The sequence below is a fragment of the Pseudorca crassidens genome, chromosome 14, assembly GCF_039906515.1.
Source record: "Pseudorca crassidens isolate mPseCra1 chromosome 14, mPseCra1.hap1, whole genome shotgun sequence".
In the NCBI taxonomy this organism is placed as follows: Eukaryota; Metazoa; Chordata; class Mammalia; order Artiodactyla; family Delphinidae; genus Pseudorca; species Pseudorca crassidens.
In genome coordinates, this window is record NC_090309.1 from 66,200,096 (window position 1) to 66,227,358 (window position 27,263).

Genomic DNA, 27,263 nt, shown 5'->3' on the forward strand with positions numbered 1-27,263 from the left:
TAGATAGTTAAAATGCTTCTCAAACAAAAAATTCCAATAAGCCCAGACTCTTGCATCTTCCCATACATAGAAAAGCACTAAAATCATTATCTTGAGATGTCTGGTTTTTGTGATTAGCAGTAATCTTTTGATGTTTGACTACATTTTTTTTTTTTTTTCCAGCAAAAACTCCTCTATATCCTGGCTCCTTCCTTACCTCTTTGGAACTGTCCCTCAGAGCTATCTGAGAGGCTGTCTCCTGGGCTATAGTCCTCAGCAAGTTCCCTAAATAAAACATAACTCTCAACTTTAGGTCAACTGTGTTTCTGTTGTTGTTGTTGTTGTTTTTATACCCAATGACTATCAAGTAAGATATGATGCTCCGCTTCCCAGGAGCCCTGCCCTTGTCATGGTCGTGAGTCAGTGTCCCTGCTTTAGACCTGGAGCCTGCTGAGGTATGCTCCTGTGTTCTCATCCAGGTCTCAGGGCTAGGGTGAGATTGGCACTCACATCATCTATCCTCACAGGGACTGCAAACAGAGCCAGTGGTCCCATGGCCCAAAAGGTTCTGGAACAAGCAGAGTAAAGTTGGAAGGAAGTTGGAATCAGGATCCTCTGACCTTTAATCTAGGAATTCATAGTGTAGAGAAAAATATGCTATTTCTTCAAAATGTGTTAGAATTTATTTAAATTTAGAACAGGGTTTCTCAACCTCCGCACTCCTGACATGTTGATAATTCCTTGTCATGGGGCTGTCCTGTGCATTGTAGGATGTTTAGCAGAATCTCTGGCCTGTACCCCCTAGATGCCAATAGCATGCCCCTCCCAGATGCAACAATCAAAACTTCTCCAGACATTGCCAAATATCCCCTAAAAGGTAAAAATGCCCCAGTTGAGAATCACTGATTTAGAATATCAAAACATTTGTGGCATTAGCTTATTTTCACAACTTACATATTATAGCTGCGAGTATATGGACTTCAGAATCCAACACATCTGGAATCAAATCCTGGCCCACACATTACTAGCTGTGTCACCTGGAGAAAGTAACTTAACATCTCTGCTCCTCAATTTTCTCACCTGTAAAATGGAGCAATAACTGGGCTGTTCTCATAGAGATGTTGTGAGGATTAATAAGACAAACCTCTTAATAGGTGAGATAAATATCAGCTAGCGCACTCCCCAGCCCCCTTTTGTACTGCTCTAATACCTGATATTTATGGATTTAGTCTCATGTCAAGGCTGCCTCTGGTCTTTGAGTTAGTGTGGGAACTAAGAACCCCCGAAGTCCAAGTACCAGGGTTCAAACTCCAGGTGCAGTCTGGAATGCACTGCTAAACCTCTGAAACCACAGTTTTTCATCTATTTTTAAAGAGAGAGATAATGAAAGACTCTTCCTTGCAGGGCTGTTGTGGGAATGAAATGACATATTCAGAGGCTGAGCTTATTAACCATTATTAGGTGCTGCAAGGCTGCACGTGAATGCAGGGAAAAGCAAAGAGAGATGTTTTATAAAATTCTAAGAAAATCCTAGTTTTTCTCAACCTTCCTCCCCTACTGCTGCCCCACCTCACCCCACCCGACGCTGGGTAAATTTTCTGGAACCCCAAAGCCCTCATACCTCATCTTGTGAACACCTAAGGGGTCATAGAAGTTCCTCCTGGCTACCTCTTGGGGATCCTCTTCCTGTTCCTGGAGGCTCTCCTCAGTCTCCCTGGGCTGTGCTGTTCCCAGGTCCACTCCGACGATCCCCAGGCTCTTACTGTGGTGAAGCCAGACTTTTCTTCATGCCACGATCATGCTGAAGTGGACGCAACGCTCTTCCCGGCGTTGCAGTCTGTCATTTGGCCACAGATTCTCTGCCGAGTCTCAATTACCTCACCTGCAAAACGGGGCAATTCAAGTACTCTCTTCTCCAGGAAGCCTCACCTCTTTCAGGAATGCTCCTCATTCCTGCTATGCTGGGCATTTCTCTAACCCTGTAATTCTACCTCCCTTTAAAATAAACCCGTTTCCTTTTCTAAACCATGAACTCCCTCAAGTCAAGGACCATGTCCTATTCATATTTATATCCCATAATGTAATTCCTGCCACAAGGCAGATCCTCAATAAACGTTTGTTGAATGAATGAGTGGGAGAGAGTAGGACATATGATCACACTCGAAACTCTAAGTGGGACAGGCTGGGGTTTGCTTCCCTTCTCACTCTTCTCTTGCCTTCACTTCCCAGATATTTGCTGGGAAAATATCTTTTGTAAGATGAAGCAGACTGATGCTCGGTTAGCAGAGTAACTCGTGGATGCTATGCTGTGAAAAGTGATTAACGTTTCAAGATAAGTGTGATTTGAGTTGGGGGGTTTGGTTTCTCTGGGGAAAACCTAGAGAATCTACTGCTGCCCCTTCAGACTGAAAGCACTCAGCTGAGAGGGCCCTGGGAAGGGCGGTCCAAGGGCAGAGGGGACTGTGGGTGCGCAAGGAAATCCTAGTTAGCCTCCAGGGTGGGCTCCAATATGGACAGGCAGTGCCCTGATGGGAAAGGAAGCAAGAATCTGTATCATCCTCTGGGTTCCGAGTCTTCAAAAGCAGCTATAAGATTTTCTTTCTGGAAATCACCATACCTGGAGCCTCCCACAGTCACTCCCAACAAAATAACTTGACTTAATTAAGAGGGTACATTAAGAAAATGGACAGAGTTGATATTATGGTTTACCTGCTGTGGTTCAGAACTACGAGGCTGTCCTGTGGGTTATCCATAGAGTGAAGGTTTGATTGACACTCTCCAATCTGGGAGACCACAGTTCCAGCCCTATTGGCACAATTTACAGCCAGGTCAAAACTCAGATGACTGGGTCCCCGTTTCCTCCCAACTTGCAAAAATGAGAAGTTTTATACTTCACTGTGGGTCAACTAGATGGACTAAAGCATCACGTTGTTGCTCTCATGGCAAGGATGCAGAATAAGAAACTGATCCTAACATGAACCCTGCCAATAATTTGCAGCGTGACCTTTTTTAAGTCACAACTTTCCCAGACTTCAATGTTCTGAACTGTTCAGTGGAACTATTAATACTAGTTATACTATACTAGTTATACTAGAGTCCTCAGGGATGTTGTAGAGATAAAATGAGACATTAGATTAAAAAACATGTCAAAATGGTTAGGTGCTGTGCACATTCAAGGTACTTTTGTTACCAATTTGTTAAATAACTAATGTGCAAAGGTTTCTCTTCATTCAATGGGCTGCATATTAAGTGTGGAATTGCAGCAGTTGCTGGAGTGTTATTGGACAGCCAAGGGCAGTGGGCAAGAGAAAGGAATAGGAAAACAAGAAAGATGTGCTCCATGGCCTTGAGGATCTCCCTGTGTCCCAGGAGGGATAAAAGCACACATAGCAATAAATCTCAGGTGGAATGTGTTAAATACCAAAGAAAACAAACAAAGTATTTCTGGGGAAGATCTTTCTTCTCACCATGCAGATCACCGTCATTCACAACCAGCAAACACTGACCTCTTGGGAAGCCAGAGGAGGTAGTGGATTTGGGGTGGTAAGCTCTCTTTTCTACAGTTTTTTCTTCTGATGTAAATCAAATCCAAATTTAGACTAGTTGAGCAAGACGATTTTGCAGCTGTTTGGACAACATTATGGCCAGAAGGTCTGATTCAAAAAATTAAAAAAAAATTTTTAAAACCTGTTTGGCAAGCAGAGGTGAAAGTCAGCAGCAGCAAACTCCTCACAGACGCACGAGGTGCTACACAAGTAACTTTCAGCGATGTTTTCCAGGCTGGACCCAAGCATACACCTGCATAACAGAAAAACAGAGAACGTGTTCAAAGGCTGGGAGCCGAAGGGAACAAAGAAGGGCCTTTTGGGAGAAGTGCAGCAGCTGCTTGCAAAATAGTCTTTCCTCTGAGCCCCAGGGAAGACAGGAATGAAAGTTCAGCTCATCTGCTCCGCTACTTGGCGCTCTCTTGGCCTCAAGGGTATCCACAGTCCTCGGGACTAACTCAGGGCTTCAGCGGAGACCAGTGAAGTGAGAGATGGAGAAGACTCCCCGTTATCCTGCCACAAATCCTTTCACGTCCCAGTCATTTTAGATAGGGGGCTTCTCACCATTTCCTGCTGATCAAAAGGTGACTCCAGGCTCAGACATCTTGGTCAGAAATTTTGTTCCCTAAGTTTTTCCCTGAGTTTTCCTTCGCTTGGTTTCACTTTTCAATTTCCATCTAGTCCCCAGAGGCTGCCCTAAACCATGCTCCTTCTCGGGCGTGCTCAGGACTATTTACGGATGGAAGTCTTATGCATCCCTTAATTGTCTGTCAGTCAAGCTATTAACAGGGACTGATACATCATAAATGTCAACTGTGGGCCATTCATAAAACTGAACACGTATATAGTCCTTTCCCGCATTCCGTCAGTTATTTTAAGGAAACACTCTTTTGTTCTAAAGTACTGTACCAGCTGGGACCCAGCCTTCCACATAGCTTTGGAAGCGTGTCCTTTGGGCCTGTGTTACTCTCTTCCTCACTCTCATGTACTCTGCCTATACCAGAAAGCTTGCTTCTAGAAAACTGATAGTGAAAGCATCTAGAAAAGTGACAGTGGTTGCACATACGCACCAAACCCCCCAGACTTTTAATTCAGATTGAAAGAAAGAGCCTCAATTTTTGGTGTATTAGTTTCCTATGGCTACTGTAACAAGTTATCACAAACCTGGCGGCTGAAAGGTCAGAACCTAAAATCAGTTCACTGGGCCAAAATCAAGGTGTCCGTCAGACTGCACTCCCTCTGGAGGCTCTAGGGGAGAATTCTTTTCCTTGCCTTTTCCAGTTTCTAGAGCTGCATTCTTTGGCTTGTGGTCCCTTGTTCCATCTTCAAAGCCAGCAGTGTCACATCATAGTTCAAGGTCATATTTCCTTCCTCTACTGAGTCAAATCTCTCTGTGTTTCCCTCTTATAAGGATGCTCGTGATAGCATATAGACGCCACCCTGGTAATCCAGGATAAATTCCTCATCTCAGTCTCCTCAATTGGATCATATCTGCAAAGTCTCTTTTCACACAAAAGGTAACTTTCATAAATTTCAGAGATTAGGACCGAGATATCTTTGGGGGCCATTATTCAGCCTACCACATTGGCAAATGCATTTGCTATGTATCTGAAATGCTGTTCAAGAAAGGTGCTGCTTCCCTGGGTTCCTGCTGCATATTACAAATCCAGGATAACCCACTATTTTATAACTGAGAAAAAAGGAGTAAAAATCTAAGCATAATCAGGGCAGAAAGCCCTTCAGTGTTGATTACAGTAGGGCCTCACTAAAAACAAAACAAAGAAACGAAAACCTCCATTTAAGCATACCAGGGGTCTAGGTTTGCAGGCATCACGAGAAGAACTTGGAACAGTCCCACAAGCAAAGACCACACTCCAGGCTCACTCCTAACACGTGCAAGCCCAGTGCAAAAGTACAAGTGGAAGCCCACATAGCATGTGTCTAGAATATTAAAAAATACAAATCAAGATTACATTAAGTAAAATGTGTTCTCTCCTCCTACATTGTCCAATAAAGCTTCACAATGACATGAAAGCCATACTTGAATTTAGGAAATTTGGCCTTCCCATGTTTTGTCAGGAAACCCTGAGGGGGCATGTAGAGAGATCGCCACAGCCTCCAGCGCCTTCTCTTCTCACCTCCCACAAGCACTTTGAGGGGCGCACACATCACCTGCGGACACTCCAACCCACACCTCCTAAGCTCCGTCCCCACTTCCCCATAAAAAGCTGCCCATTGGCTGCCCTCAGGCCCAGGGTCATTTCCTCAGCAGGACTACCTGCCCTTAGATGAGCAAACAGAGAAAGAGGACTGTGCAGGCCCTGGCTTTGGGTCATTTGTGCAGGGATGTCAGGGTTACAGATACCCAGCTCATGAACTGGGACCATGCTTCTCTGGGCAAGAACTATTTTTTGTCGTGTTTTTAAAATGTCCTCTCCACTACGGATCAATACTTTTATAAAATACAACTTAAATGTTTGAGAAGTGTCAAACTGCTATAGAAAGCACTGAACACTGACTCTTATTTAGCTCATCGTGGACCAGTAGCAAACAGACCACACTCTGCATACCACTGGATGAGAAGATGAACATAGGTGCTCTACGCTGCTTCAGATCACCACAAACTTAGTGGCTTACAGCAACAGATATTTATTATCTGGAGTTTCCAGGGGTCAAGAGTCCAGGCATGGTTTACCTTGGTCTTCTGCTCTGGGTCTCAACAGGCTGCAGTCGAGGTGTTAGCCAGAGCTGGGGTCTTATCTGAGGCTCAGGGCCCTCTTCCAAGGTCACTGGCTGTCGGCAGAATTCCATTCCTTGTGGCTGTAGAACTATTAGCAACTTGCTTCTTTAAGGCCAGTAGGAGAATCTCTCTTGTCAGGAAAGACTCAGTCCCCCTTTTAAAGAACTGGACCTAATCAAATGAGGCCGAACAGAAACAATCTCTTTTCCGATTAGCTTACAGTCAACTGACCAGGAACTATAATGATCTCTTCCAAATGCCTTTGCCATATAACATAATCTGATCACAGGAGTGACATCCATTATATTATTAGGTCCCACCACAGGGAGAGGGGAAGATACAGGGGGTGGGAATCGTAGGTGGCATCTTAGAATTCTTCCTACCACAGTGGACTGAAGATGGTTACATCCTGTGGCCCTGTGGACTCTTCTTTTCATGGTGAGAGGAAGGCCAGAGAATGACCTTTGAAAGCTCAGGGCCTGGGGCAGAGGCCCCTCACCCCCGAGAGGTACTGCACCCCCATCATAGCTTAGGATTAGAACTATGCCAACATTCCCTTCAGAAAGCCCACTCTCCAATGCTGAAAGACTCTCCTCCATTCATTTGCTTTCCTGCCAATAATTCTTGCCTCCCCCTCACCTTAGTAGTGCTTATGGACAGACAGGTTTTTCACAGCTGTATTAAATCCATATTTTGCAATTCTGGAGTCACCAACATTTGGTTGCTTGGAGATTGACATATTATCAGTAAACACCAGAAATCTCCAATTCCCTTTCTATCAGGAGCTGAGAATTCATCTGGGCTCCTTGTTTACATAACTGTGCATTCCTAGAAATTACTGCAGGATCAGCCTAGGAACATCATTCTGATTCAACACATGGGAATATTGCTATACAGCCCATGAGATTCTAATGCAAAATGACTGATTTATAAACAAGCTAACAGAAAGTTATACATGCAAGTGAGTTTTGGCCTTCAATATAGTATCCTCAGAAGACCATACTCTAGTACTAATGAGACTGCCATTGCACAAATCATTTTTTGGAATTCCTCTTTGGGAAGAACCTTCAAACACCTGTGGCATACTCTATTTAATAACCCAGTGGTGACAAATCTTCACCTATTGATAGTGAATTTAATTGGGGGGAAGAGTCATGTCATTCAGATCCAAAGGTCATGATCAATTAATTTGTAGGTAATCTAACTGAATTAAGAAAACAAGGTACATATAAAAGTGCTTTTCCCAAGTTGCTCAAAATGTAAATGTACTCCCATTTAGTAGCATGTACAATGACCAAATAATTGCAAATAAGATCACAGCCTACCAGAGTGACCATCTTGAAGAATAACATAACAATTAGTGCGTTATAGGTTATGAAGGGGGCTATCACATACATATCTATGAAATAGAAAGTGGAAATATTTTTATGACTAATTACCATTAAATTAAAGAAGCTGAGGTGCACAGCATGTGTTTTCACAAGATCTCACAGCTGGTAAATGACAGAGCCATCAAGCGCAGGTCTTCAAACCCCCAAATCCAGGGGTCTTACCATGAGACCAGGAAGGACAATTATATAGCACTTGTGTTTCCACCCTCCCAACCCAGGAGCAGGGTAGATTTTACAGTAGATCAAGGTACTCTTTTCTGCTGAGCAAGATTCAGCCTCAGAATCCCCAACATAGCTATTTAAGGAACCAAACCAGTGAAGTTGGGGTACTCAACTAATTTGTCCTTTTGCATTATACCATGTTGAAGAGGACAGCACTCATTTGAATGCACAATTTCTGGTATGTTTGTTTAAAAATTAGAGTTCTCATGTACCTGAATGTTCATTGCAGTGTTGTTTACAATAGCCAAGACATGGAAGCAACCTAAATGTCCACTGACAGACGAATGGATAAAGAAGGTGTGGAACATATATACAATGGGATATTACTCAGCCATTAAAAAGAACGAAATAATGCCATTTGCAGCAAAATGGATGGACCTGGAGATATCATACTAAGTGAAATAATTCAGACAGAGAAAGACAAATATCATATGATATCACTTATATGCAGAACCTTAAAAAATGATACAAATGAACTTATTTACAAGACAGAAACAGACCCACAGACTTAGAGAACAAACTTATGATTACCGGGGGGAAGGGTTGGGGGAGGGATAGATCGGAAGTTTGGGATTGACATGTACACATTGCTATATTTAAAACAGACAACCAACAAGGACCTACCGTATAGCACAGGGAACTCTGCTCAATATTTTGTAATAACCTAAATGGGAAAAGAACTTTAAAATGAATAGATACATGTATATGTATAACTGAACCACTTTGCTGTACACCTGAAATTAACACATTGTTAATCAACTATACTTCAATATAAAATAAAAATTGAAAAAAAATTAGAGTCCTTACTTATTATTAGAGCCACATAATATGTCAGTTAATTCTTTGGTTCTTAGTATTTATTCCAGACCATGAAACCTAAGGATTGATTGGGACATAGTAAAGCTAGGCATTCTCCATAGTTACTACTCCTCTTCAGAGATTCTCTAAAGAGTTATACAAGCCTGCCTAAACAAACGGACACGTCTCTGAAGATATTCTTGTTTCCCTAAGCTAATTATGCCTCCAGTTGGTTCACTAAAGAGCCACGGCCCAACATGAAATCCATACCATACAAAATGGCGTAACTGCCTGGCCTTTGGAATTTTAGGCCGTGTCTGTTTCCACGTACACGTTTGTTTAAATTGTTTGGACTTCCCTGGTGGTGCAGTGGTTAAGAATCCACCTGCCAATGCAGGGGACACAGGTTCGAGCCCTGGTCCAGGAAGATCCCACACGCTGCAGAGCAACTAAGCCCGTGCACCGCAACTATTGAGCCTGCGCTCTAGAGCGCATGCTCCACAACAAGAGAAGCCACCGCAATGAGAAGCCCGCGCACCGCAATGAAGAGTAGCCCCCACTCACTGCAACTAGAGAAAGACTGTGCACAGTAACAAAGAGCCAACGCAGCCAAAAATAATAAATAAATAGGTTTTTAAGAAAAATTAAGACCACCACATTGTTTAGTAGAAAGAAAAAAGTTATAGAACTTATAGAAGTTTAGATAACATCAACGACAAACCAAATTCCTATAAATTGAAGATTCTGCTCCTAAATAACTAGCTGGTCAAAGAGGAAATGAAAACCACAATCACAATGTATTTAGAAAATAAAGAAAATGAGAAAATTGCATTTACAAATTTAGGCATACAGACTTAAATCCTGTTAAGAGACAGATTTAAAGGCACACTGTTTTCATTTTTAGAGTAAGAATGAGCAGTGACCTATGGAGCACAGCATCATTTTCACTTGATTTTGCTGGTTGTTTTATCCCAGAAGTCAGAAAACAGTAACTGAAGGTGGGTGTGTCCTCCTCAAGAATTGGGGGTGATCTACTTAAAATTATTCCTTTCTTACTTTTGTAGCACCTCCGTCTTTCCAATCTCAGCTGTCCTCAGTGGTAGCTGGTTCCAGCACCTCCTCATTAAGAAGCGTCAGCACAGGGAACTATATTCAATATCTTGTAATAACCTATTGAAAAAAAGTATGTGTGTGTGTGTGTGTGTATCTGAATCATTTTGTCGTATACCTGAAACTAACACAATATTGTGAATCAATTACACTTCAAAAAAAAAAAAAAGAGAAGAAGAAGAGTCAGCTCCTGGGACTCCCTAGTGAATATGAACTTGTCCAGCAAGACCGGTGCGAAAAAGACCACAAAACACCGTTGTGTTCAGAGCTGCTGCAAAATAATGCCAACACGGAGAAGAGGACAAATCCAGAAAGCCACGGAGAAGTGGTGCCAGTGCCCTGGTGTGGCCTGAGTGGAGCATGCCTACTTTAGGACTTGTCATGCAAGATAATGAATCCCCTCATGGCTCAAGCCATCCTGAATTGGGTCCGAGGTTTCTTGAAGCTAAAAGCACCCTCACCAACACAGCATCCCAAAGCCTCTTTGTTACTGAGAACATGTATGCCTGGGAATCTTTGCTATAAACCATCCTATTTCCCAGAGGTACTAGCCAAGGAATTCTTCCACAAATGAATGAAATTCTCAGTCTTTGTGGTCAAATGCCCTCTGTCTACCCTCTTCTTTTCCTTAGCTTTATCCCCTTAGACATCTACTCAAAGACACTTGGTACACTGAAATCACTCTAGCAATACCAAAAGCTACGTGTTGCTGATTGGAGACACTAGAAGAGAAACAATGCTGTGAACTAAAGCATGTTTCCTAGTGTTATTGAATAACACAAAAATAGGACCCACTTAGCCATATACCCCCACTGCGTAATTCATCATCTGGTTGCTTTGGGAGTGCCAAAGTGCTTTGGGGGGCTTTCTGAGCACTTCTTTCCTTTCCATCCCTTTCCTTGATTGCTTTCAAAAGAACCAAAACCAAACAAAGCATGTTAATTACTAAGGGGTATTCATTATTTTGTTCAAAGCCTCAAAGCTCTAAAGAATCAGAACGATTTATTTTCTGAATTCACTTACCAGTTTCCAAACCAGCCAACATAGGGACAATCTTTAGTACTTGTTGAAATTGTTCTTTCACTGTAAGCTGTACCGCCCCTGAAGCAATGGGATGAATGCAACAATGAAGTCTTTTTCAAAAGATGTGCAGATAAGATTGCTTGGGAGTTTGGAAGCAACTTTATTCTAGGGAGCCCAGTAAATTCCAAATTAACATAAAGGTGAAATTTTCCTTGCCTACCCCAGAAGGATAATGCCCCCTGCTTTGTCAATTCTATAAATTGTATATATTCATTTTTGTCCTAGTAGATCCAGAAAAGTATAGAGAGTACTAAAACCAACATCCATATAGTAGCCATAATGATTTAACAAACGCTAACATTTTGCCATATTTCTGTCAAAACCAATTATAATGATGGATATCCCTACTTGACTCATGAAGTAAATTAAGCCAAGAGTCCCATTTCCATTTTTCTCTTTAAGGGACATTTACAATGAAACCTTTCAATTCTGAGCCTTTTGCAACCATGATTTCAAAACAGAAGAGACATGGGTTCAGAAATAGACCATAAATATTCCAAATGGGACTTCAGCAGGGTTTCACTGCTACCTAGAGATGGGCTATTGCCAGTGAGGGAGTCTGCAGGGGATATTAACATGGGACATTTAGGAGAGATTAAACGTTCTGTAAACACCCAAATGGCTAGATCTGATGATCAGGAGCTTCGGGGAGCTTCGAGTCTAAAGTTACTCAGGTCTATGCTTTGTTGATTTCCTTTAACACATACATACTCCGAGATTTCATTTTACAAGCATCTTCATTTGACATAACATCCATACACAATCTGAATTGCAGAAGTTTAGAAACTAAACTCCTATCTGTCCCCCTATTTAGTTAACACACATAGTCACATCTAACCATTGTGAGTCTTGAATGACTTCCCTTTCTTCCATATATGAACATAATAAACTTCCCCTCGGCTCCCACACCAGCCATATAGTCCTGCTGAAATTTCTTTTCAGAGCATGTATAGGTTTTTGTAGCTCTTTCCTGGTTTACAACCATCCCAGAATAAAAGCAGAGTTCAAAAAAGGGTTAAGCACAGTAAATTGACAATTACAGACATACCTAACAAGAACTGTCTCAGTGATAATCTACATCCCCAGGCAGGAAGAAAGCAAACAGCTGCTTACTGATCTCACTTTAAAGCAAAATCATGCAGTTTTCCCTCTTTAACACTAAAGTCTCATAACTTGAAGAAGCTTAAAAAATTAGAAATCCAGTTCTGGAAATAGATAGGGATGATGGTTACACAACATTGTGAAAGTACTTAATGCCACTGAATTGTACACTTAAAAAATTATTAAAATGGTAAATGTTATGTTCTACTACAACAAATTTTTAAAATTAGAAATTATAAAATAAATAATAGTTGAAAAATACATCAAATGAAATTGTGAAAAAACTAACCTTTTATCATGACTTTTGGGCAAACAGAAAGACTTTTAGAGTTGACAAGATACAAATCTAGGTAGAATTTACAAGTACTACGTGTACTTCTATTTCTGAAACACTCTGTGGATTGAGGTCCACTCATGCTTTTTGCTTCCTAAACCAGAAAAAGAACAGGATATCTGATGATTAAAACTATAACAGATTCCAAATTTGAAATATGGTTTTACTCTGCTTCTGGACAGGACCCTCGCTTCTGTTTTCTCCTACCTGGACTCTCTAGTCACAGGCATCTGATCACCCAAGTCCACATAGCATTATTTGATATTTTTAAAAATTCAATTTTAATCTGTGTTAGGTCATACTTATATACTTTGATATGCTTTTTTACTTTGATGTGTTTGCTCTACAATGTGTTGATCAGGTTACTGTGAAAAAGCCCTAACAAAGTAATATAAAAATTTTGTTAGACATTCAGCATCTGTTTCCCAGAATCCACTAGTAAACGACTCAAAAAAGGTAAAAAGGTGATCCACTTCATTTTATTATAATGTTTCATCACCTGGGAAATGTGTGCCTTATATGCCCCCAAAATATCTGACTACAACCCAACAGAAAAACAAGCCATTAGAACTTATCTCTGACATGGCCTTAGTTTACAACCAGCCAGTATATGATGAAAGTTTATTCTCCTTTTCCACATAAGTTATTTTTCCAATTGAAAATTGTTCCCAGCTGTTGTGACCCAGATGTGTTGGCAGCCCATGCTATGAAGGACCTTTTACAGGTGATGAAGCCCTCAGACAATAAAGTTTACACAACTTGTATACAGCTGGTCTCCAATACAACTTTGGACTTCTAACGCCACCTCCTCAAAGAAAGAAAAGAAAAAAAGGAGCGATTTCCTGACACTCCACTTGGGGCACAGTTAAAAGGGGATTTCAGTGCTGTAGGCTCGCATTTATGCAGGCCCTGGGCTTATGAAGCAAGAGTAAGATAAATTACCCAGTTTTCCCCCACCCCTTGAGAACTCAGCCTGCTTTAACTGGAAATCACTCTGGACCGGTAAGAAAATGATCAGAAATTGCCCCTGGGATTTAGCTTCCAGGAGAGGTAAGTCATGATGTCTGAATGAGCCCAAGTTGCCTTATCTTTTAGTTTTACATTATCCCATTCCAGACTGCACCAACTTCATTCTCCTTCTCATTTAAACAAAAGGTCATTTTTATTACATACAAGTTGTTTGTAAAATTAGTCCTAGATTACCCTTCATCAGGAGGTTATAGGAAAACCAAAGCAAGGGATGATAATCTGGTTGACTATACTTTCAGGTTTTCCTAGGACAGCCTCAGGCAATTTAACATATATCAGGTGCTTCATATTTTTTTAAACATCTTTATTAGTGTATAATTGCTTTACAATGGTGTGTTAGTCTCTGCTGTATAACAAAGTGAATCAGCTATACATATACATATATCCCCATATCTCCTCCCTCTAGCATCTCCCTCCCACCCTTCTAGGTAGACATAGAGCACCGAGCATATCTCGCTGTGCTATGCGGTTGCTTCCCACTAGCTATCTATTTTACATTTGGTAGTGTATATATGTCCACGCCACTCTCTGAATTCCTCCCAGCATACCCTTCCCCCTCTGTGTGTCATCAAGTCCGTTCTCTATGTCTGCGTGTTTATTCCTGTACTGCCCCTAGGTTCTTCAGAAAATGTTTTATTTTCTCTTTAGATTCCATACATATCTGTTAGCGTACGGTATTTTTCACTTTGTGACTTACTTCACTCTATGACAGTCTCTAGGTCCATGCACCTCACTACAAATAAATCAATTTCACTTCTTTTTATGGCTAATATTCCATTGTATCTATGTGCCACATCTTCTTTATCCATTCATCTCTCAATGGACACTTAGGTTGATTCCATGTCCTGGCTATTGTAAATAGAGCTGCAATGTACATGTCTCTTCTTGAATTACAGTTTTCATAGAGTATATGCCCAGTAGTGGGATTGCTGGGTCATATGGTAGTTCTATTTTTAGTTTGTTTTTTTTTTTTGGCGGTACGCGGGCCTCTCACTGTTGTGGCCTCTCCTGCTGTGGAGCACAGGCTCCGGACGCGTAGGCCCAGCGGCCATGGCTCACGGGCCCAGCTGCTCCGCGGCATGTGGGATCCTCCCAGACCGGGGCACGAACCCGTGTCCCCTGCATTGGCAGGTGGACTCTCAACTGCTGCGCAACCAGGGAAGCCCTATTTTTAGTTTTTTAAGGAAGCTCCATACTGTTCTCCATAGTGGTTGTATCAATTTACATTTCCACTAGCAGTGCAAGAGGGTTCCCTTTTCACCACACCCTCTCCAGCATTTATTGTTTGTAGATTTTTTGATGATGGCCATTCTAACTGGTGTGAGGTGATACCTCATTGTAGTTCTGATTTGCATTTCTCTAATGATTAGTGATGTTGAGCATCCTTTCATGTGTTGTTGGCAATCTGTATATCTTCTCTGGAGAAATGTCTATTTAGGTCTTCTGATCATTTTTGGATTGGGTTGTTTGCTTTTTTGATATTGAGCTGCAAGAGCAGCTTGTATATTTTGGAGATTAATCCTTTGTCAGTTGCTTTGCTTGCAAATATCTCCTCCCATTCTAAGGGCTGTCTTTTGTCTTGTTTATGGTTTCCTTTGCTGTGCAAAACTTTGAAGTTTCATTAGGTCCCATGTGTTTATTTTGTTTTTATTTCCATTTTTCTAGGAGGTGGGTCAAAAAGTATCTTGCTGTGATTTATGTCATAGAGTGTTCTGTCTATGTTTTCCTCTAAGAGTTTTACAGTGTCTGGCCTTACATTTAGGTCTCTAATCCACTTTGAGTTTATTTTTGTGTTAGGGAGTGTTTTAGTTTTGTTCTTTCATATGTAGTTGTCCAGTTTTCCCAGCACCACTTATTGAAGAGGCTGTCCTTTCTCCACTGTACATTCCTGCCTCCTTTATGAAAGATAAGGTGACCATATGTGTGTGGGTTTACCTCTGGGCTTTCTAACCTGTTCCATTGATCTATATTTCTGTTTTTGTGACAGTACCATACTATCCTGATTACTGTAGCTTTGTAGTATAGTCTGAAGTGAGGGAGCCTGATTCCACCAGCTCCGCTTCTCTTTCTCAAGATTGCTTTGGTTATTCAGGGTCTTTCATGTTTCCATACAAATTGTGAAATTTTTTGTTCTAGTTCTGTGAAAAATGCCATTAATAGTTTGATAGGGATTTCATTAATCTGTAGATTGCTTTGGGTAGTAGAGTCATTTTCACAATGTTGAATCTTCCAATCCAGGTACATGGTATGTCTCTCCATCTGTTTGTATTATCTTTAATTCCTTTCATCAGTGTCTTATAGTTTTCTGCATAAAGGTCTTTTGTCTGCTTCGGTAGATCTACTCTTAGGAATTTTATTCTTTTTGTTGCAATGGTAATTGGGAGTGTTCCCTTAATTTCTCTTTCAGATTTTTCAACATTAGTGTATAGGACTGCCAGAGATTTCTGTGCATTAATTTTGTATACTGCTACTTTACCAAATTCATTGACTAGCTCTTGTAGTTTTCTGGCAGCATCTTTAGGATACTCGATGTGTAGTATCATGTCATCTGCAAACAGTGACAGCTTTACTTCTTCTTTTCTGATTTGGATTTCTTTTATTTCTTTTTTTCTCTGATTGCTGTGGCTAAAACTTCCAAATATGTGTTGAATAAGAGTGGTGAGATTGGGCACCTTGTCTTGTTCCTGATCTTAGAGGAAATGGTTTCAGTTTTTCACCATTGAGGACGATGTTGGCTGTGGGTTTGTTATATATGGCCTTTATTATGTTGAGGTAAATTCCCTCTATGCCTACTCTCTGGAGAACTTTTATCATAAATGCGTGTTGAATTTTTCAAAAGCTTTTTCTGCATCTATTGAGATGATCATACGGTTTTTCTCCTTCAGTTTGTTAATACGGTTTATCACATTGATTGATTTGCGTATATTGAAGAATCCATCCATTCCGGGGATAAATACCACTTGATCGGGGTGCATGATCCTTTTAATGTGCTGTTGGATTGTGTTTGCTAGTATTTTGTTGACGATTTTTGCATCTATATTCATCAGTGATATTAGCCTGTAGTTTTCTTTCTTTGTGACATCTTGTCTGGTTTTGGTATCAGGGTGATGGTGGCCTCATAGAATGAGTTTGGGAGTGTTCCTCCCTCTGCTATATTTTGGAAGAGTTTGAGAAGGATAGGTGTAAGCTCTTCTCTAAATGTTTGACAGAATTCGCCTGTGAAGCCACCTGGTCCTCGGATTTTGTTTGTTGGAAGATTTTTAATCACAGTTTCAATTTCAGTGCTTGTGACTGGTCTGCTTATATTTTATATTTCTTCCTGGTTCAGTCTCGGAAGGTTGTGCTTTTCTAAGAATTTGTCCATTTCTTCCAGGTTGTCCATTTTATTGGCATATAGTTGCTTGTAGTAATCTCTCATGATCCTTTGTACTTCTGCAGTGTCAGTTGTTACTTCTCCTTTTTCATTTCTAATTCTATTGCTTTGAGTCTTCTCCCTTTTTTTCTTGATGAGTCTGGCTAGTGGTTTATCAATTTTATCTTCTCCAAGAACCAACTTTTAGTTTTATTGATCTTTGCTATCATTTCCTTCATTTCTTTTTCATTTCTTTCTTTTTTGTTTTTTAACAACTTTATTGGAGTATAATTGCTTTACAATGGTTCGTTAGTTTCTGCTTTATAACAAAGTGAATCAGTTATACATATACATATGTCCCCATTTCTCTTCCCTCTTGCGTCACCCTCCCTCCCACCCTCTGTATCCCGACCATCTAAGTGGTCACAAAGCACCGAGTTGATCTCCCTGTGCTATGCAGCTGCTTCCCACTAGCTATCTCTTTTACGTTTGGTAGTCTTTCTCATTTACTTCTGATCTGATCTTTATGATTTCTTTCCTTCTGCTAACTTTGGGGTTTTTTAATTCTTCTTTCTCTAATTGCTTTACGTGTAAGGTTAAATTCTTTTTTTGACATGTTTCTTGAGGTAGGATTGTTTGGTATAAACTTCCCTCTCAGAACTGCTTTTGCTGCATCCCATAGGTTTTGGTTTGTCGTGTTTTCATTGTCATTTGTTTCTAGGTATTTTTTGATTTCCTCTTGGATTTCTTCAGTGATCTCTTGGTTATTTAGTAGTGTATTGCTTAGCCTCCATGTGTTCGTATGTTTTACAGATTTTTTTTCCCGTAATTGATATCTAGTCTCAGAGCGTCGTGGTTGGAAAGGATACTTGATATGATTTCAATTTTCTTAAATTTACCAAGGCTTGATATGTGACCCAAGATATGATCTATCCTAGGGAATGTTCAATGAGCACTTGAGAAGAAAGTGTATTTTGTTGTTTTTGGATGGAATGTCCTATAAATACCAATTAAGTCCATTCAGTTTAATTGTCATTTAAAGCTTGTGTTTCCTTATTTATTTTCATTTTGGATGATGTGTCCATTGGTGAAAGTGGGGTGTTAAAGTCCCCTACTATGATTGTGTTACTGTTGATTTCCCCTTTTATGGCTTTTAGCATTTGCCTTATGTACTGAGGTGCTCCTATGTTGGGTGTATAGATATTTACAATTGTTATATCTTCTTCTTGGATTGATCCCTTGATCATTATGTCATGTCCTTCTTTGTCTCTTGTAATAGTCTTTATTTTAAAGTCTATTTTGTTTGATATGAGAATTGCTACTCCAGCTTTAGCTTGATTTCCATTTGCATGGAATATCTTTTTCCATCCCCTCACTTTCAGTCTCTATGTGTCCCTAGGTATGAAGTGGGTCTTTTGTAGACAGCATATACACAGTTCTTGTTGTTGTATCCATTCAGCCAGTGTATGTCTTTGGTTGGAGCGTTTAATCCACTTACATTTAAGGTTATTATCAATATGTATGTTCCTATTACCATTTTCTTAATTGTTTTGGGTTTGGCATTGTAGGACTTTTCCTTCTCTTGTGTTTCCTGACTAGAGCAGTTCCTATAGCATTTGTTGCAAAGCTGGTTTGGCAGTGCTGAATTCTCTTAGCTTTTGCTTGTCTGTAAAGGTTTTAATTTCTCCGTTGAATCTCAATGAGATCCTTGCTGGGTAGAGTAATCTTGGTTGTAGGTTTTTCCCTTTCATCACTTTAAATATGTCCTGTCACACCCTTCTGGCTTGCAGAGTTTCTGCTGATAAATCAGCTGTTAACCTTAAAGGATTCCCTTGTATGTTATTTGTTGTTTTTCCCTTGCGGGTTTTCGTATTTTTTCTTTGTATTTAATTTTTCATAGTTTGATTAATATGTGTCTTGGCATGTTTCTCCTTGGATTTACCCTGTATGAGACTCTGTGCTTCCTGGATTTGATTGACTATTTCGTTTCCCATATTAGGGAATTTTTCGACTATAATCTCTTCAAATATTTTCTTAGTCCGTTTCTTTTCCTCTTCTACTTCTGGGGCCCGTATAATTCGAATATTGGTGGTTGTCCCAGAGGTCTCTGAGACTGTCCTCAATTCTTTTCATTCTTTTTTCTTTATTCTGCTCTGCAGTAGTTATTTCCACTATTTTATCTTCCAGGTCACTTATCTGTTATTCTGCCTCAGTTATTCTGCTATTGATTCCTTCTAGAGAATTTTTAATTTCATTTATTGTGTTGTCATCATTGTTTGCTCTTTAGTTCTTCTACGTCCTTGTTAAATGTTTCTTGTATTTTCTCCGTTCTATTTCCAAGATTTTGGATCATCTTCACTATCATGACTCTGAATTTTTTTGGGCAGACTGCCTATTTCCTCTTCATTTGTTTGGTCTGGTGGGGTTTTACCTTGCTCCTTCATCTGCTGTGTATTTCTCTGTCTTCTTATTCTGCTTAACTTACTGTGTTTGGGGTCTCCATTTTGCAGGTTGCAGGTTCATAGTTCCTGTTGTCTTTGGTGTCTGCCCCCAGTGTGTAAGGTTTGTTCAGTGGGTTTTATAGGCTTCCTGGTGGAGGGGACTGGTGCCTGTGTTCTGGTGGATGAGGCTGGATCTTGTCTTTCTGGTGGGCAGGAATGCGTCCAGTCATGTGTTTTGGGGTGTCTGTGAACTTATGATTTTAGGCAGCCTCTCTGCTAATAGGTTGGGTTGTGTTCCTGTCTTGCTAGTTGTTTGGTTTGGGGTGTCCAGCACTGTAGCTTGCTGGTCATTGAGTGGAGCTGGATCTTAGTAATGAGATGGAGATCTCTGGGAGAAGTCTCTCCATTTGATATTATGTGGAGCTGGGAGGTCTCTGATCGACCTGTGTCCTGAACTCGGCTCTCCCACCTCAGTGGCTCAGGCCTGACACCTCGCCAGAGCACCAAGACCCTGTCAGCCACATGGCTCAGAAGAAAAGGGAGGGAAAAAAAAGAAGGAAATAATAAAATAAAATATAGTTATTAAAATAAAAAAATATTATTAAAAATTAAAAAGTAATTTTAAAAAATGAAAGAAGAGAGTAACCAAACCAGTAAACAAATCCACCAATGATAATAAGCTGCAAATAGTAAACTAAGGTAAACAAAACCAGAAACAAATTAGATGCAGAAAGCAAACCCCAAGTCTAAAAAAGTTGCCCCCAAAGTCCACCACCTCAATTTTGGGATGATACATTGTCTATTCAGGTATTCCACAGATGCAGGGCACATCAAGTTGATTGTGGAGATTTAATCCACTGCTCCTGAGGCTGCTGGGAGAAATTTCCCTTTTTCTTTGTTCACACAGCTCCTGGGATTCAGCTTTGGATTTGCCCCCCCCCCCCCCCGCTTGTACGTTGCCTGAGGGCATTTGTTCCCCTCCCAGATAGGATAGGGTTAAAGTAGCAGCTTATAAGGGGGCTCTGGCTCACACAGGCCAGGGGGATGGAGGGGTACAGAATGCAGGGCAAGCCTGTGGCAGCAGAGGCCAGCATGACTTTGCAACAGCCTGAGGCGCGCCGTGTGTTCTCCCAGGGAAGTGGTCCCTGGATCACAGGACCGTGACAATGGTGGGCTGCACAGGCTCCCGGGATGGGAGGTGTGTACAGTGACCTGTGCTTGCACACAGGCTTCTTGGTGGCAGCAGCAGCCTTAGCATTTAATGCCCGTCTCTGGTGTCCACGCTGATAGCTGCAGCTCACACCCATCTCTGGAGCTCATTTAAGTGGTGCTCTGAATCTCCTCTCCTCACACACCCCAAAACAAATGTCTCTTGCCTCTTTGGCAGTTCCAGACTTTTTCCCGGACTCCCTCCTGGCTAGCTTTGGCGCACTAGCCCCCTTCTGGCTGTGTTCACTCCTAGGATCTGACCTCTGAAGCTGAAGCCTCAGCTCCCAGCCCCCACCTGCCCTGGCGGGTGAGCGGACAATCCTCTTGGGCTGGTGAGTGCTGGTCGGCACCAATCCTCTGTGCGGGAATCTCTGCTTTGCACTCTGCACCCCTGTTGCTGTGCTCTCCTTCATGGCTCCAAAGCTTCCCCCCCGCCGCCTCCTGCCATCTCAGCCCGTGAATGGGCTTCCTAGTGTGTGGAAACCTTTCCTCCTTCACAGCTCCCTCCCACTGGTGCAGGTCCTGTCCCTATTCTTTTTTCTGTTTTTTCTTTTTTCTTTTGCCCTACCCATGTACAAAGGGAGTTTCTTGCCTTATTGGAAGTTTGAGGTCTTCTGCCAGCGTTCGGTAGGTGTCCTGTAGGAGTTGTTCCACATGTAGATGTATTTCTGATGTATTTGTGGGGAGGAAGGTGATCTCCACATCTTACAACTCTGCCGTCTTGAAGGTCCTCCTCATGCTCCATTTTTAAAACAAAACATTATTAATAATTGTGGAATTCAACAACCTGGTAGGGGTTTAGTAGACCTCCTCTTGGGATTCTCAGCCTTTGCCAGTCTTGAGCAGTAGTGTGGAGACACAGGTGCAGTAAAGAGGTCTCACTTTTCCTCGTAATAAAATCTGAAGGATGACCAGCAACAACCTTCTCTCTTTTCCCAACTGTTCCCTGACGAGGTACAACTGACACCGTCTCTGAAGGACCACATGATAAAATACTGGTGCCTAACCACCAGTTCCTAGGGACTCAGTGGTGGTGACAGATCCTGCTGCCTGTCACCTCCCCCTTGTCCCTGCTGTGGCCAGGGAGGTCCATGAAGCTGCCTGGCCACATGTCAGCAAGGTCAGTGGGAAAGTGTAGGGTAGTTGTAGGTGAAATATGTTCAGGAAGTGAGGGCTAAGGAGCCCCGTCATAGAGTGTATGGAGAGATTTTTGTTTTTTAAAACGGTATAATTCAGTCTGCCTATTTTTAAAAATTTATTTATTTTAGTTATTTACGTTTGGCTGCATTGGGTCTTCGTTGCTGCGCGCAGGCTTTCTGTAGTTGCAGTGAGTCGGGGCTACTCTTCATTGTGGTGTGCAGGCTTCTCATTGCAGTGGCTTCTCTTGTTGCAGAGCACGGGCTCCAGGCACGCGGGCTTCAGTAGTTGTGATGCAAGGGCCCAGCAGTTGTGGCTCACGGATCTAGAGCGCAGGCTCAGTAGTTGTGGCTCACGGGCTTAGTTGCTCTGCGGCATGTGGGATCTTCCTGGACCAGGGCTCAAACCTGAGTCCCCTGCATTGGCAGGTGGATTCTTAACCACTGCGCCACCAGGGAAGTCCCTGGACTATAGTTTGAATATACTTGCTTACAGTGGTTTTGTCATTTACCTCAAAGTGTATCTCCAACTAGTATTTATTGCACTGTTGGGTAATATTTTTTCTTTGACAATAAACTCTTTGCGGAGCAATCAGCTTCAAAGGATCAAAGTACATTTTTAGAAAAAAAAATTAAAATTGTAGATGAATGTATAACTTCATAAAATATTTGTGGCCATCTTGCTTACACTATAAGGATATCATAATGCTACTGCTGGCCACATGAAAACCAGAAAACACAAATTTGCTGAAGAAGCATCAGCACTTCCTTCAAAAGTTTGTTACTTAAGTAGCCCATGCTCAAAGATGATTTAACAGGAGCACCTGCACAAGGTATGTTTCCATATCACTCTGTGAAGCTTAATTTTTCATTTAGATGCAAAGACCTGTCTCCTAAACTAATGTCACTCATTTTCAATTACAAATTTTCTTGTGCATGTCTGAAAAATGAAGTAGTAGCTGCTAATGTGTCTCCTTTAGCAGATGTAGAACCATGTAAACATTGAAATGACACAATTTTTACATCAGGGTCATCAGACGGTTCAAATGAGAAATTTGTTAATTCTAATAAGGGTTCACGTTTTTCAAAACCAAATTCAGGAAATAAAATTAAACCTTCAGAAAGTTCATTCCGTCAAAGGTGAAAAATTTGACATTATTCTGATTGATATTATAAATCCAGTTTAAAAGTTCATCATTGAAGAGAAGAGAAACTTTCTTTGGGGGGTAATAATTTTTTTTTTTTTTTTTTTTTTTTGCGGTACACGGGCCTCTCACTGTTGTGGCCTCTCCCGTTGTGGAGCACAGGCTCTGGACGCACAGGCTCAGCAGCCATGGCTCACGGGCCTAGCCGCTCCGCAGCATGTGGAATCTTCCCAGACCGGGGCACGAACCCGTGTCCCCTGCATCGGCAGGCAGACTCTCAACCACTGCACCACCAGGGAAGGCCTGGGGGGTAATAAATTTTGATGGTTGGAATCCTGATAGAAGAACTATTTTTGCTAAATTAAGAACCTGTAGAGCAGAAACTTACTTGGACTGGGAAGTGATATGTATGTATGTAATTAGTGCATTTGTCCAAACAAGCTGTGATGGTCTACCAACAGAAAAAGAAGCTGAGCTGTCAAGTTTTATACACACATACACAAATACACACACAGTAACTGGATCACAAAATTCTCCTCTCTGCCTATCAACTGATTTACAAAATTTGAGTCCTCATGATAAACTACCTTGTTAAAATCAACCTGAGTGCCGTACAATGCTCTGAATTTTGGTTTTATTTTGTTCACAATCATTTGGAAGTCTTCAAAGTGTGGAGTGAATGGAGTTGTTTCGGTTTGCCTTTTTTTTTTTTTTTTTTTTGCGGTATGCGGGCCTCTCACTGTTGTGGCCTCTCCCGTTGCGGAGCACAGGCTCTGGACGCGCAGGCTCAGTGGCCATAGCTCACGGGCCCAGCCGCTCCGCGGCGTGTGGGATCTTCCCGGACCGGGGCACGAATCTGTGTCCCCTGCATCAGCAGGCGGACTCTCAACCACTGCGCCACCAGGGAAGCCTTGGTTTGCTTTTTAAATTCAGCTTTTGAGCTTGAATCTTTTAGAAAGATACAATTATTGAAAACCAAGCTGACAAACAGGCAGGAACAGCTACATAATTTCTGGGGCCCAGTGCAAGATGAAAACGCAGAATCCCTTGGTAAAAAATTAAGAATTTCAAGATGGCGACAGGGGGTCCATAAACAGAGTGTGGAGTCTTTCTAAGCACTGCACGGAAGTCACAAGCCCACAAAGCCAGCCCTGTGAACAGGAAGGCATTGAAATATATCTTGCAAAGAGGGGGATGGGTACCATGAGCCCTCTAATGAAGTATAAGATTTAATTTTGAAACTCTATAATTGTGCCCGGGATGATCTCAACCTGTGAGAGGAATATTTGGATGGAGCTCCTATTTTTATTTGGATAAATTTAGCTTCTGTCCTAGAACAGGATGTAATTGAGAAGGCATACAATCTTGAATCCTCTAAATTTGGGGAACCATTCAAAAGAATCATAAACAGACACAACTTACTTGACAAGCTGTGTCATTAAAATAGTTGTCAAAAAAAGGTACTCTGAATAGAGGACAAAATTACCTGAGAAAATATTTGGACTGAATTATTTCTACATTTCAAAATTTTTTTAAATTAGAATTAAGAATAGCCTTTATTTAGCAGAATTGCTCTTGGCTTACCAGGTACTTCATCACTGGTAAAGATTATTTTCTCAATGAAATATATAGTGCTCTGTAGAGAAGTCAATTGAAGTAACAGCATTTTCAAATTTATTAAACTTAAAATGCAGGGAATTTTGTGGAAAAAGTTAAAAATTATAAAACTATTGAAAACTATATTCTGCAGAAGAATATGATGACAGGTAGGCAAAGAAATTGATTAAACTACCTAAGTACCTAACAAGAATAATTATTCTGCTTAAATATTTTTTAATGGAGACCTTAAAGATGGTGGAAGAGTAAGACATGGAGATCACCTTCCTCCCCACAAATACATCAGAAATACATCTACATGTGGAACAACTCCTACAGAACACCTACTGAATGCTGGCAGAAGACCTCAGACTTCCCAAAACGCAAGAAATTCCCCATGTACCTGGGTAGGGCAAAAGAAAAAAAAAAAAAACAGAGAAAAAAGAATAGGGACAGGACCTGCACCAGTGGGAGGGAGCCGTGAAGGAGGAATAGTTTCCACATACTAGGAAGGCCCTTTGTGGGCGGAGACGTGGTGGGGGGTAGTGGGAGGGAAGCTTAGGACCCACAGAGGAGAGCACAGCAACAGGGGTGCAGAGAGCAAAGTGGAGAGATTCCCACAGGGTGGATCAGTGCTGACCAGCACTCACCAGCCTGAGAGGCTTGTCTGTTCACCTGCCAGGGCGGGTGGGGGCTGGGAGCTGAGGCTCCAGCTTCAGAGGTCAGATCCCAGGGAGAGGACTGGCGTTGGCTGCATGAACACAGCCTGAAGTGGGCTAGTGCACCACAGCTAGCTGGGAGGGAGTCCAGAAAAAAGTCTGGAACTGCCGAAGAGGCAAGAACCATTGTTTCAGGGTGCAAGAGGAGAGAGAATTCAGAGCACCGCCTAAACGAGCTCCAGAGACAGGCGCAAGCCACAGCTATCAGCGTGGACACTAGAGACGAGCATGAAACACTAAGGCTGCTGCGGTAGCCACCAAAAAGCTTGTGTGCAAGCACAGGTCACTATCCACACCTCCCGTCCCGGGGGCCTGTGCACCCCGCCACTGTCAGGGTCCCATGATCCAGGGACAACTTTCCCGGGAGAACACATGGCGTGCCTCAGGCTGTGGCAACGTCATGCTGGCCTCTGCCATCACAGGCTCGCCCCACATTCCATACCCCTCCCTCCTCCCAGCCTCAGTGAGCCAGAGCCCTTAATCAGCTGCTACTTTAACCCCGTCCTGTCTGAGCAAAGAACAGACGACCTCAGGCCACCTACATGCAGAGGCAGGGCCAAATCCAAACCTGAACCCCGGGAGCTGTGCGAACAAAGAAGAGAAAGGGAAATTTCTCCCAGCAGCCTCAGGAGCAGCAGATTAAATCTCCACAATCAATTTGATGTACCCTGCATCTGTGGAATACCTGCTTAGACAATGAATCATCCCAAAATTGAGGCGGTGGACTTTGTGTGATTTTGTCGGTATAGCTTTGCTTTTACCATTTGTCCTAGGGTTCTGCCTGTCCGTTTTCGGTTCGTTTGTTTGTATGCTTTTTCAGTATAGTTTTTTAGCACTTATTGTCATTGCTGGATTTATTTTTTGGTTTGGTTCCTCTCTTCTTTCTTTCCTTCTTTTTTTAAATTACTTTTTAATTTTTTCTTCATTTTTAATAACTTTTATTCTAATAACTATTTTATTTTATATATTTTTCTCTCTGTCTTTATTTTTTCTTTCTTTTCTTCTGAGCCATGTGGCTGACAGGGTCTTGGTGCTCCAGCCAGGTGTCAGGCCTGTGTCTCTAGGTGACAAAGACAAATTCAAGACACTGGTCCACCAGAGACATCCTGGCTCCACGTAATATCAAACAGCGAAAGCTCTCCCAGAGATCTCCATCTCAATGCTAAGACCCAGCTCCACCCAACGACCAGCAAGATACAGTGCTGGACACCCTATGCCAAACAACTAGAAAGACGGGAACACAACACAACCCATTAGCAGACAGGCTGCCTAAAATCATACTAAGGTCACAAACACCCCAAAACACACCACCAGATGTGGTCCTGCCCACCAGAAAGACAAGATCCAGCCTCATCCACTAGAACACAGGCACCAGTCTCCTCCACCAGGAAACCTACACAACCCACTGAACTAACCTCACCCACAGGGGGCAGACACCAAAAGCAATGGAAACTATGAACCTGCATCCTGCAAAAAGGAGACCCCAAACACAGAAAGTTAAGCAAAATGAGAAGACAGAGAAACACACAGCAGATGAAGGAGCAAGGTAAAAACCCACCAGACCAAACAAATGAAGAGGAAATAGGCAGTCTACCTGAGAAAGAATTCAGAGTAATGACAGTAAAGATGATCCAAAATTGTGGAAATAGAATGGAGAAAATACAAGAAACGTTTAACAAGGACCTAGAAGAATTAAAGAACAAACAAACAATGATGAACAACACACAATGATATTAAAAATTCTCTAGAAGGAATCAATAGCAGAATAACTGAGGGAGAAGAATGGATAAGTTACCTGGAAGACAAAATAGTGGAAACAACTACTGCAGAGCAGAATAAAGAAAAAAGAATGAAAAGAATTGAGGACAGTCTCAGAGACCTCTGAGACAACATTAAATGCACCAACATTTGAATTATAGGGGACCCAGAAGAAGAAGAGAAAAAGAAAGGGACTGAGAAAATATTTGAAGAGATTATAGTTGAAAACTTCCTTAATATGGGAAAGAAAAGAGTCAATAAAGTCCAGGAAGCACAGAGAGTCCCATACAGGATAAATCCAAGGAGAAACACGCCAAGACACATATTAATAAAACTATGAAAAATTAAATACAAAGAAAAAATATGAAAAGCTGCAAGGGAAAAATAACAAAGAAGGGACTCCCTCAAGGCTAACAGCTGATCTTTCAGCAGAAACTCTGCAAGCCAGAAGGAAGCGGCAGGACATATTTAAAGTGATGAAAGGGAAAAACCTACAACCAAGATTACTCTACCCAGCAAAGATCTGACTGAGATTCAACAGAGAAATTAAAACCTTTACAGACAAGCAAAAGCTA

At 41.7% G+C, this 27,263-nt stretch overlaps 1 long non-coding RNA gene across 2 annotated transcripts in view; it reads right to left on the reverse strand.

Moving 5' to 3' along the window:
- LOC137205296 (uncharacterized) overlaps positions 1–27,263 on the reverse strand; it is an 84,819-nt gene that overhangs the window by 23,283 nt on the left and 34,273 nt on the right. The window contains exons 3-5 of one of the 2 annotated variants that reach the window (XR_010934087.1): positions 3,667–3,777; positions 2,689–2,784; positions 1,601–1,861 (exon numbers count right to left, since the gene is read on the reverse strand). This is a non-coding gene — a long non-coding RNA (uncharacterized lncRNA). The remainder of the gene's footprint in view (positions 1–1,600; positions 1,862–2,688; positions 2,785–3,666; positions 3,778–27,263) is intronic. The other variant, XR_010934088.1, reaches the window with a different exon arrangement.